This window comes from Herpailurus yagouaroundi, unplaced genomic scaffold (genome assembly GCF_014898765.1).
Source record: "Herpailurus yagouaroundi ecotype Mexico unplaced genomic scaffold, PumYag 186, whole genome shotgun sequence".
NCBI lineage: Eukaryota > Metazoa > Chordata > Mammalia > Carnivora > Felidae > Herpailurus > Herpailurus yagouaroundi.
In genome coordinates, this window is record NW_024412417.1 from 34,336,321 (window position 1) to 34,349,351 (window position 13,031).

Below are 13,031 nucleotides of genomic sequence, written 5' to 3' on the forward strand. Positions count from 1 at the left end.
TTATCATCTAGCAATTGTCTCTCTACCATCTGTCTTTACCTTGCATATTATTCCCATAGTTTCAAATTGTATGCTTGAATTTTGTTTTATTTCTATGCCATTCCATTCCATTCCATTCCATTCCATTCCATTCCATTCGGTTCTGTTGTGTTGTGTTCTATTCTATTCTATTCTATTCTGCATTCACTCCATTCCATTGTCTTCTGAATTTGTTTAACTTGTGGCCACAAGGGCATGTCTTCCTAGTGAACCCCAAAACAATGGCTGGAAGGCTGGGAAGAAGGTATGTGTATATGGTTTTGGTAATGACTGTAACAATGAGCTGCAGTGGGTTCAGAACTTGTGGGGAAGTAGTCATTTGGCGGTTGGTGAATATCCATTTTATATTTCCTGATGCAGATTTTTAAGTAAATGATAAAAGTCACCTTAAAAAGTGAATCTGTTTCTATGTTAGGTTTGGACTCATTTGTTTCTTGATCTAAATCTTTGGGGGGGGGTTGATTGTCAGAAATTGTTTTGGAGATTCTTTGATTATACCTTCAGATTTTCACAATGAGATGCCTACTTGGCTAGTTTTCTTCAGATACTTTACTGCTTCCTTTAAAAAAAAAATTAAGAGAGCTTATTTTTTAAAATGGTACTTCACTTAGGTTTATTCTTGAACCATTTCTTGCTTTTCTTTTTAGGGAATTAGCAACCTTTTTCAGTCCCTATGTATTTTATGTTTTCTGTGTCCTGTTAGGGCCAAATTAGCATATCTGGGACCTAATGCTCATGGTGTTTGTTTTGTGTCTCTCAGATGTGCGTTAATTTTCATCTAAACCCTGGATTTCTCATAGTCTAAGAGGCAAGATCTATAGTCATTCAGATTCTTGTATCTGTTACTTACATTCATCCTGGACCTGTGTGAGATTATGACCTTGCATTTGTAGGGGAGGAGACAAATATTTATGTTTTCACCCTTCTAGGTTTTCAGCGAAGGCTTGATGGGGGAACAAGGGAAAAAAGGCTGGACTTCGCCGCGGCTCATAGTCTCCAGGCAGGATTCTTGAAGCACACAGGTTGTAACACCCCTACAGCTACCTCGAGGACTTCCTTTAATGTTTCACCACCAGAGCTTCGCTCTGGTCAGTGTTCCTTCCCTCTGATAACCATATATATCCCCTCCACCCCATATATGTTAGCAATCGTCCTTCAAACATACGGCCCACTGATACACATCGGAAGGGTCTCATGACTAATGTTTTACTAGATAGGAGTAAATAACCTTATCTTAACAGCAGCTAGCCCCTCAGGGTCCTGGAAACCTTGCTTCCAAATTCCTTAGAGACTTAAGGCTATTCCTACCCCCCACTAACTAAAAAGTACCTAATCAGTTATTCCTCACACTCCCAGTGCGCTCTTTCTGCTCACGGGGCCTTTTTGCAACAAAAATGGCTCAAGAATTCTTTCTTGACTGGTGGCTCTCCACCCCACACCAGGGCTCTGTAACAAAAGGCAGATCAACAGGAGAGAAACAAAGAGAAGTTTTATTAACGTGTTTATGTTATGTATACGTAGGAGAAACTGGAGATGAGTGACTCATAGTTGTGGTTAGAACCTGGTCTTAGCAAGGAAAGGTATTTTTAGGGAAGAGACGAGATAAAGGAAAAGGACTGTGGGTCTCCAGGCCAGCAAATTGTGTGAGAACAACTCTAAGGGAAACTAATGGCAGAAAAAGGCTAGTCACCACAGTCTGGCATCTGGTTTTCTCTCATGCCACCTCCAGGCTGAGAAGGGACTAAAATGGTCTATGGTGATTAACTTTTGTCCTTTCTGGTACAGAGGGTAAAGGAGACACTTTTATAATTTTATGTCTTGCTTTTAGGCAAATAGGAGAAAAGCAGAGAGCTTTTTTTCTTCTTCTTTTGGGGGGAGGGCGGTCTGGTCCTTCTTAATTGCCTTCAGTCTGAAATAATCCATATGCTGAAGTGGCATATTTTGCGGTGGCCAAATTTTGCTACCCTTCACAGTTAAGGCTTTAAAGCTTGAAAATTACAGGAAGCCATTTTTCTTTCAATGTTGCTCCTAAGAAAAAGATCAACGAGAAATTAGTATTAATATATATATGAGATTTAATATCTGTGATTTTTATTTTTTTAATTAAAAAATTTTTTAAGTTTATGTATTTTGAGAGAGAGAGAAAGAGAGACAGAGACAGAGAGCGTGGGCAGGAGAGGGGCAGAGAGAGAGAATCCCAGACAGGTTCCATCCACACCATCAGCGTGGAGCCCGGCGTGGGGCTTGGACCCACGAAACATGAGATTAGGACCTGAGCCGAAACCGGGAGTTGGGCGTTTAACCAATGAGCCACCCAGGTGCCCCAACATCTGGGATTTTTCAAATCGAGTGCAATGAAAATCACATCTCTGATTACACAAAACTAAAAACAGATCACAGAGTAGAAACAAGAGTGAAAGAGTCCAATGAAAGGGGAGACGAAAGCCATTTAAAAACCTACTCTGAACTAGATGTGGATTTAAAAAGAAGTAAACTACTTTCTTGTATACCATAGTAACTTTAAGAACATGGATTCTAAGCCAGATGATTCATCTGACATCATTTCATCTGACATCTTTTTTTTTTTAATTTTTTTTTTTTAACGTTTATTTATTTTTGAGACAGAGAGAGACAGAGCATGAACAGGGGAGGGGCAGAGAGAGAGGGAGACACAGAATCTGAAACAGGCTCCAGGCTCTGAGCCATCAGCCCAGAGCCTGACGCGGGGCTCGAACTCACGGACCGCGAGATCGTGACCTGGCTGAAGTCGGACGCTTAACCGACCGAGCCACCCAGGCGCCCCTCATCTGACATCTTTAATATAATCTTCTTTGGGGTCTAGTAACCTTCTTAAGTGTGAAATAAGTGCAGATAAAAATAAAACCTTCATTATGGTATTTTAAGGATTAAACGAGTCAATTTAAGTATATGAAACAGTGGCCTAGGAGCTATACGCATGAATATGAGCATGACCTACTTCCTGCTCTTTGAGAGCTTCCAGTGACTCATAAACAAAATAAAAAGCAGTGAAAGTTAAACATTCGAAGACAGACAAATGGATGGGTGGACAGGTGTGAATAACAGTCCGGGGTTATAGTCGGTAAGTGAAGAAATGGAAGCCTAAAGTGTTTGTGATTTACTTTTGGTCCCTTGGCTGGCAAGACCAGGGCTGAGAATAGGCCTCAGTAAGTCCTCTCCAAGTAGAGAACCAGGGCTCTTTGCCCTCTGCAGTGTTATTTCAGCCCCTATACTTACTAGCTGTGTGAGCTTTGGGAAGTGACTCAGCCTCTCGGAGCCTTAATATCTGTATCTATAAAACAGAGCTAATAGCACCTGTCTCTGGAACTTGCTATGAGTATTGACTGAGATGATGTGTATAAAGTACTGTACAGAGTGCCTGGCCCACAGCAAGCATTCAGATGTACCTTACCTTTTATTACTAGTCCTATAAATACTTGATTTCATTCCAGTACTGCTTGTGGGGAGTAGATGACATACTTGGAGTCACATAGTCAAGATTAGTTCTATTTTTGTATACATTTTCTGTTTCTGCGTACAGTATACAAGACAGAAACAATCAGGAATAATAAATACAGCGAGATAAATACCACAATTTACAAGGAAGAGCCTTCCCAGAAGAAGCAATTAATTGCAAAATGATGTGACTTGTGTTTTTCCCTCTCTCTTTAAGCTTCCACAAGAGGCTATGCCATGCTTCAAAACACTGCAACAGAAACAAGAGGGAAAAAAAAAAAATTTCTAGACAATCCAGTCTGTATGAAATACCTAGGGCAATTCCTGGCACCAAAGAGGCGTTGAGTGTAAGTTAAATGGATTTTTTTATGTGATTATTGAAAATGTCTTCTACGCCTTCTTCACAAATACTCACTATCCCCAAACAAGCTACGTTTGTCAACACCAAGGTCGAAACAGTACCACAAAAGAGAAGATTTCTCTGGGGGGGGGGGGCGCGAGGGGGGAATTTATGGCTCAATCTGTGAGTCATTTGTAATAAAATATCTAAAAATATATGCCTCAAAATGTGAAAGAGTTACATTTATCAAAACTGTCTTTCTTTGTTCTTGTTTGAAAGATGAGTGTGGACTGAGTGAGAGTGTCATTGAAAGCCAAATAAATCAGGGGACTCTGGGAAGCAAGACTGCTGATGAGAGAATCAGGGTCCAGTCCGAGGGTGCTGAGGTGCTCTACTGTGAGCTGTTCAGCTGCGAACTCAGCATGTGCTCACTAAGCCCCGGGATGCACACAGTCCGTGCTGGGCCCTGGAGGTAGCCGGTAAATACTGTTCAGGTTCCCACTGGAAAGACAAGACTTACCCTCAGAAGTCGACCAAATGATACTGTCCCAAGTCAATAAAGACCCTGTAATGAGGAATCACGGCGTGAAATGTGATTCAGGCCAAACGAGAGCCCTAAGGTAAGTTCTGCGAGTCATGGGAAGAAGAAAGCTCTGAGGTCTGCAAGCATCTGGAAGGCTTCATGGAAGAGGTGGGATCTTGGGCTGAAACTCAGCAGGACTGTAGCATCAGGAGAGGGTGAAAGAGGGAAGTTACTGGGGCATAAGCAGGGGTTGCTGCTGTATAATGGGATCAGGCAGTGAGCGTTTGGCACTCAGGAAGCCCACTGGGGCATCTCTTGGTACTCCTGTGCTATGGTCTCATAAAACATGGCAACTGGGGGCCCAGGCTCCTCAGAGATGAATGTGAGAAGTATCCACCAAAGCTTAAGGGCAATCTACAAGAGGGATTGAGAAAGGAGAGGGTCAGTACCACCTGTGGTCTTAGGACCAAAGCAGCCACAGGAGATTAGCTTATTCCACTAACTCTCTTTCCCCCAGAAATTGTGACTGTCCAGAAAATGCAAGACTCTGACAGAGGAGTGAACTTACTGTGCCCTCAGATCCCTTTTACTGGCTCTTAGCCTCTTCCTGTTTGCTCGAGAGGACTGTGCCTGGGCACTGGGGCCTCACACTCCTTCAGGGCAGGCTGTTACTAATCCTGGGTGACTGTAGGAATGCAAGGGCCCTCCTCTGTCGTCTTAAGACAAGACCACCACCGGAGTGCAGCTTATACTCCAGAGCTCTCTGCGAGATCAGGCTGCAGACTGGGGCTTTATGGAAATCACAGCCTGATTTGGATTCTTCCTCTTCCCTCCTCTGCTTCCTTTCCTCCCCTCCTGGTTTCTTGTGGGAGTACTTCCTTAACACATTCCCCCGCACTGGACTGCTCACTATAGGATCTGCTTCTGAAAGGGTGGGTTGGATCAAGGTTCCAGGGAGAGGATAAGCATGCTTAATTTGCTTGAGGGAACTAGACTCCCTTAGGCACAAAAGGAGGGCAGAAAATTTTGGAGAAGAGTTTAGAATTCCAGTTACTGCATGGCACCTTGCAGAAATGTAACGAAGCTAAAGAAATTCGTAATTCTTTTTTGCTGGGTATGAGCTGAGACAGCCTGTTACAGGTGCAGTTGGCTGCGTTCAACTGACGTGCGACTGAGTCTAAGTTCTGCGAATGCATCTTGCGGTTCAGAACCTGACTATACAAAGTGTAGTTACGGACACTGCCCGTGTTCCTCGCCCAAGTCTCCTGAGGACTCGGTGGTTGGGGAAACTGCCTCAGGCTACAAGGACCGGTGGTGTTCTAAGGGCTTCCTCTGGCAAGCTAGCATGCTTGGCCTGATGTCAGATGGGCTGGAGATGCTGCGGCATTAATATCCCCAGAGCCGTTCTCGTCCAATGGGAATTAGTGCGTGACATATCCCAGATTTCTCAGTCCTCCCACGATCTCTGAGAAGTGTGCCACCGTGCCTCCTGGAGGCTGAGACCCGGTCTCCCACAAGGATATTCTCTCGGCGGCTGCTTCTTGCCTGTCCCCATTCTCCATCCCCTTACTGATATTTCCTGGGATCTTATTCCACGTCTATTTGCAATAAACCCTGTGTCAGGATCTGCTTCTGGGGGAGCCCAAATTAAGACAGACAGGTTCAACCTCAGGACTTCCGTATTCTCATGAATATCTTCTGCTGAGATGCAGTTTCTTTAAAAGGCAGTTTACCTGTGGTGCCGCTGTGCAGGTTCAGAGCACGCTCCTTTGGAAAATGTTTCAGACTCTGTAACTCATGTTTATGAATATGGTTACTCAGGGTAAAGATTTTTTTTTTTCCTTTTGACTATGGTCTGAATAATCATGAGCGGTATTGCAAGCGGAATGTTTCAGCAGAAGAAAATCAGGGAAATTAAGAAAATCACAATCATTCCCGAGGGGGTCGGGAAACTTCTGCAGGTCACTGATTCAGCAAGAAGTTATCAAGTCTTGTGTATGCACAGGGCACTGTGTGGTGCCAGGATCGTTGTAATTGTAAATTTGATTCTGGGGAGTGCATTCCCTAGTCATGAAAGCCGGGAGGATATTCGTGGTGCTTAACTAAAAAGGAGCAAAATGGATTTCAGAATGCAGCTTGCTCAGATACTGTTTCTGGAAGCAGGATCTAGAGAGGAATTCCTTCCCGTTTTTGAGTGAAGAGAGGCGACTCCCAAATAAGCGCACATCCAGACCCCGAAGGCGGCTGGTGGGTGCGTGCACACGTTCATTAGGTCTTGTGAAAGTGTGACACATTTTTTAAAAAAATAAATCAATTTCATATTCTACCCCATGTAGTCCTCGGCTTTTTCTAATTGCTTCACAGAAGCTTGTTGTGTTTCCCCAACACGGTTGTGCGATATGTTGTATCATCCCACCATCTTGTCCAATTGTCACGGCGCACGGTAAGTTCGCCCACTTAATAATCTCACAAGGGTTCGCTGCATGTTTGTGATACATCAGGCACTGACTTCTGGGAATGATGCCCACTCACTACCACAACCCCTCCACCCCCCCTCCCCCCCATCACTCTTGCCATGAAAAATCAATAAAGAACAGATAGTCTTGGCTTTCAGGGAGTTTCTCATTTATTTGCAGAGACAGGCAAAGAGCACTTTTCCAAATGGTACAGTAAGTACTATGAAAGAAGAGAGTATGGAATGGAGAAGTTGCAGCCCATTCAGATTTGGGAAGGCTGAGAGAACAGGTGGGGCCAGGGGCGAGCCCGGAGTGTGTGTCATCTAAACCTCATGTATACATGCAGGACTTAGCCCGCATGTCCTTAAGGACGTAGCCAGGTGGAGAGAGGGCATTGGAGGCAGAAAGGAAAACACAAACAAGGGTCTAGACGTGGAGAAGAGCATGGGCTGTTTGGGAACTGCAAGTGTTCAACAGAGCTGGAGAGTAGAGTCTGCTCAGGGCTGGCAAAAGAAGAGGTGAGCCAGAATGTGAAAGGCTTGCACATTGTGCTATGCAGTGTAGACGATTTTGGAAAGGTAACAGGGAGAGACTGAAAACTTTTGAACAGGGTAGTAAAAAATCAGTTTTCACCTCTTCACTTTGACTGCTTCTTGGAAACTGAATTGTGGGAGAAAAGTCAGGAAGGCAGGAAACCATTTAGGTGGTATCGCAGTAGCCTTGAAGGGATTGGGTGATAGAGCGGGCTGGCATCTGGAAATGGAGAGATGTGGATAGAAGTGTTAAGAGGGGAAGAGAGGCTACATGTAAGGAGGTGCGTGTGTGTGGCGGGGTGGGGGGCATGGAAAGTAAGTGTATTCCATGTAGAAGAGCCCACTGGGCTGAGGAAGGATTTAGCCTCTCTTCAGGGGGGGCTAGAAGTCTCATTTCCTGTGTTGTTGTTATTTCCGCTTGAAGCTCTTGGCTCCGAGACCTTTGATCACGTGCTGTTACTTCCGCTCGAAGCTCTTGGCTTCAAGATCTTTGATCACGTGTGACAAAACCCCACGCACTTTCCCCTTTGGTCTGAATGTGCTGACAAGGCAAAACAAGACACTTTCACATCCTGTTCTTTAGCTCATGGTTGATTAACGGAGATTAAAACTCTCTGCTCTCCGAAGGTCGCAAGCTAGCCATATTTGGGAAAAACCATTTCCTGTTTTGATAAATAAGGCTTATTTCTGCAGCTTGCAAAGCCAGGGTGTAAAACCACCTCATTTGCAAACGTCTATAAGAGTAGAGGTGCTCTGAAGATATTTAGACTGGGGTTGATACTCCTATTGTGATAGTCTCCCTCATTTTGGTCTCCTAACTTGTCTGGTTTTTGTCTTTGACAGTTTGCCTCAGGATGGCACCTTGCCTCCAGATTCCCATCTGCTCCGGCCAGGTAATAAGGCCATCTGGAGCCTTTTGTGCTCCATTCCTGGCTGGCAACCCAGGGGTCTAAAGGTGAGTCCTGATCCTGGTCCTATGTCCGGACTCTTGTCTGTTGGAAGCATGGTAAGAATTTGATTTTGATTTTTTTTTTTTTTTTGAGTCTTTAGTTGTTTTTTGGTGATGTTGTTTTTTTTTTTTTTTTTTTTTGGTTTTGTAGTTAGATAATTTGGCTCTCTCTGTAAGTGAATTAAATGGTTTATAGATATTTTTCTCTTTTGAATGAAAGATGACAGAAAATCATGTTTGTTACTCTTTTCTGTTTGTTTGTTCATTTTCCCCCAATTTTGAACTCAAATCAACTAAGAATTTGTACCCATTAGAGAAGAGCTCTTTTTATATGAAAAATGAGTTTTGTATTTTTGGGTTTACCCCTGATGTATGGGCTAAAATTTTGGAATAGAAGCTATAAGTTTTCTAGGTTTTTATGTATGTTTATGTGTCTATAGATATGTAATATTTTCCTACTTCCAGATGGTATTACTAAATTAGATTATAAGAAAATTTTTAAAGAGTTTTATTCTAATTGACTTAGAGTTAGCTAAAGGCATATACAAATAAAGGACTATTCCTAAAAATTCCCAGATATTGAAAAAATTAGATTTCTAATACTTTCAATGTGCTCAAAATACATTCTTATAGGCAGTAATTCAAATGTTCTAAGAATTCAAGTTTACATAATTTAGGTAACTCTAGCAAATGAGACTAATTTAATATTATTGGTTTAATAAAAACAGCTATATCTTCTGAGTTGTCAGTATTAAATGTAATAGAAACATATATTTTTATTTTATGCAAGCATGTTTTTCCTCAATTTATAAACTTTGGCTGATTTAATACACTATCATTTCAGTTACTATATTTTAAGATTATAAAAATGTACATTTGTATTAGTCAAATTAAGTCATTATTTGGACAAACTTTATTTCAAAGTAATTATATTTTGCAGTATGTCAGCTTAAAGACAGTGTCCAAAATGAATTGGTAGCTTAAAACCTTGGACTGATGCTAAATTGACTTAATTTATGAATATTCATTAGACACCTAAATCCTATCTAAGTAAGAGAAAAAATTGAAGCATTAATTGCTGAATACAATTTCATTTTATATACTTTTGGACTTTTACTTTTCTCTAATACAGAGAGGCTATCTATTTGGGTCTGTTAATACACGTGTTCATTTTTGCCACATTGAGAAGCTGTACCTATAAGGAACGCTTATGATTATAAAAATTATGAGATGTTGAGATGTATATTTATAAACTTTGCTAGTCTGCTAGAAAATACTGGTGTATGAGAGACAGTTTACAGTTATTTACTATCAGATACTCCTTCCTTGACCAAACTTTAGTTAGGCTCCTGTGAGCCTTCTTCTAGACTAGGCTCGACCTTGGCCTGCTGAGCCCCCACTTTAGCAATGAATCCTAAGCTAGTTAATTGACATTTGCCCCCCTTCATATGGGATCATCCTTGATATCTGATCAAGCTCCTCATACCCTGCCCTAGATATCTAAGTCCTTGGCACCTGCTTTTAGTAAGAATCCTGTGAAGCCAGTTTAGCAAGAATCCCCCTACTTTGGTATCTAACCAAGTTCCTCTTAATAATTTCCTATCCACTCACCCCCTCACTGGCTCCTTGGCTGAGATCTCCAGCTGTCTGTGCTGCATGGGAATGGGATACCAAAGTCTCTCTCCTCTACTGCAGTAGTTCTAATAAGATCTGCCTCGCGGCTTTAACACATTCCCTGGGAATAACTCTTCTCTTACACCGTCTCCTGGTTTTCTATATGCAGTAGAAGTGGCTGTAGTGAAAACTTAGAATCAGTATATGTGAATGAGACTCTAACAGGAGTGATAGTAGCAGAGAGGAGCAACTTTGCACATGAAGTGTGCAGGGGGCATTTTGTTAAGAAAAACGAGTAGCTTTGTTCCAAAGTAAAATAACTAAATAACTTGTCTAATATGAGAGACAAGTGTATGACAAACTTGTCTGGATAGAGAAAGTTGTAGATAGTTCATGGAAAAGGAATTGTATTTCTTAGAGTCACAGCTGGCTAAGGCTGATGGGCTTATTTATAAGATTGTTTTTATGAATCTTTTTTTCCATTTCTTTTTTTTAATTTAAATATAAGATTTTTAATAAGAGTGTTAGTACCAAATATGCTGTTTCAAAACTAGCATTTGGTTTTCTTTCTATTAAAATGACATTTTTTTTCCTTGGATTACTGGTGTTTTCTTAATAAGTGCTTGTAAAAAATATTTTTCTTTACCTTTGTAATCTGCCTAGAAAACAACTATTCAGGGTCTTATTAGACTCATTTCCTATACTTTGGGTTGACTTTATCATATCTTTAATTACTCGAGAGAACAAAGTCTTTTCACTTAAAAAGAACTGGAGTTCTTTATAGTCACGTCCCTTCTATGCCTACTTTTAAATTTATATCTTCACTTTGGCTAATTAGGTAACCAACTATTATTTCTCAGTAATCCACGATCCTATTTAATCAAGTGTTCAAATTTCCTGACTACTTTTTGTATTTTACTTTCCAAAAATCAAATCCTAAATGATATCTTTTGCTGAAGAAATTGTCAAGAAAAAAAAAAAGTTAAGTCTGGACTCGAGTAAGGAGAGGTATTATTGAATGAGACTATTGCAGAGAGATGCTCGAAGCCTGAGCCAGAGCAGTGTCAGGCGGGGGGGGGGGGGGGGCGCGGGGGGACAAGCAAAGTTTCTGTAAGCAGAGACCCGGGGATAGGTGCCTGTGCAAAGCAGAAGGATGCCATGCTAACAGCTGGTGTGCGGAAGGTGCCTTGAAACATAATGAACTGCATCCAGTGTTGTACTAGTAGAAAAGTTGAGGCAGGAAAGTTGTGTCCTCAGGCACAAGGACTTGGGATTCTGGTCTCAGTTGAAGTAAACAAGCAAAAATGCAGAAAGTTTGCAGAGTTGGGACCTAGTGGTTCTCAGCAAAGCGGCCTAAACTTATATGAAGCATAAAGTTGCCTCAGCCTTGTCAGTCCCTCTCTTTGTTCAAGGTGGGCTCAGAGAGACTCTTCATGGACAATTCAAGGATAAGGAATAACTCAAACAGCGGATGGCTGAGTGAGATAGACCTCAGGGCCACCATATTCTCAGTGATGTCCCTAGAAGACCAATTGAATCATCTGTTTGGAGTGCAGGCAGAGGTCAATTGTTTCAGTGTTCTTAAATGGGATGCCTAAAATTAAAAAAAAGATAAATGTTAGCATAAAGGAATGTATTAAAGGGCCAGAAGTCAAACCCTAAGAGTATCCAATCTAGTGAAATTCAGGAGGTCAGTGGATGAAATCGTTTCATTGTGCAGCACTGCTCCCTGGGTCGTATCGTGATCTTCATTATGTTACTCAGAGCTCGAGTTATCTCCCTTATCAGGGGATACACGACCTGAGCATTTTACCAGACTTTCTTAGTGACCCAGACAGCAGCTTGTCCAGAGGGCAACCAGGTTCACGCATGGACTGCTGCAGTGTTTATTCAGATCCTGGGGGAAAAGGCCAGTGACAAAGCAACCTAGAGTCCGAATAAGGATCTGGGAAATCGTGGTTTGGTTCTCAGTGACTTGAAGTCAGGAAAAAGGGAGAAAAGTTGTACAGGTTAGTTTGAAAAGTTACAGCCAGGTATTGAAGGAATCTGCAAGAATTGAAAATTTGGTAAGGGCTGACAATCTCTCTAAAGTAAAAGATTCAAATCTGATTTATGAGTAGGTATCACCACTAGTTTATCTACAGTGGGAAAAGAAGCTAATTAAGTGTCTATAAGACGAGATAGAGTTTGCATATCAATCAGCTACCTGCAGTTCACAGAGGTGCAAAATAGCTCAAAGGCAATGAATAGGGTCAGAATCCGGTAATCCAAAAGAGCTATATCCAAAAATGCTATAGTTTCCCATTGAAACACCAAAGGCTCTCTACAGTCCCTTTCCCCTCTTGATCAAAGACAATCTCAAAGAAAGACTACTCTTGGTCAACAAAATAAGGCTGGTCTCACTGGAGGCGGCCTGGTTATTTACATAGATGCAGCAAGAACGACGTGGTATCACGTAGGTCTTATACTGGCTTCTCTGGACGCTTTCAGAAAGAGTCTCACATTGGACTTTTCAGAGCCTCTCGAGGCTAGGAAGCCAGGCCAACACTTCACCTTCATTTTCCACCTGCAGTACCTAGTGATTTGGTGGGCATTCCTCTCTTCCTGAGGTCCTCAAAATAGCCTAGGATTCCTGAGCCTGCCAGGAAGTGACCTTCCTTGCTCACCTATAAGGCTGGGAACCCTATCAAGCCGGTTGCCAGGCCAGTTTTCCCAAGAGGGACTTTGTAAGCCTTGGCCCATCATGTCAACCTTAATTGCTGAAAAGGCTCTGGTCACATCTGACGAAACGAGCACCGTTCTCAACTGTGACATTATAGGCAGAGCCGGCCTTGATGAACCAATGCTTCCAATTCTGTCCTATTAACAAGGTGGATGGGCTCCTACTGAATCTATGCAAATAACCACAGTGCCACGAAAACAGGAGTACTCCACGAGACTTCCCAGAATTTGGAAGGGTGAGGCAGGGCAGAGAAGAGGAATGTTTCCTTTCTGTTTCACAAGGGCACAGTCTACTAAATTGTTGTGAGTGCTAGATAGCTTGAGAGAACAGAGAAAGTGCATCCTTACATCCGGAAAATAGAACACGAGAGCATCAGCACCG

General features: G+C 42.1%; 1 long non-coding RNA gene across 1 annotated transcript; it reads left to right on the top strand.

The window, feature by feature from the left end:
- Nucleotides 1–948: 948 nt before the first annotated feature.
- Nucleotides 949–3,783, top strand: LOC121043217 (uncharacterized). Its single transcript, XR_005796735.1, has 2 exons — nucleotides 949–1,127; nucleotides 3,731–3,783. It is a non-coding gene; the product is annotated as an uncharacterized LOC121043217 (long non-coding RNA).
- Nucleotides 3,784–13,031: the final 9,248 nt, after the last annotated feature.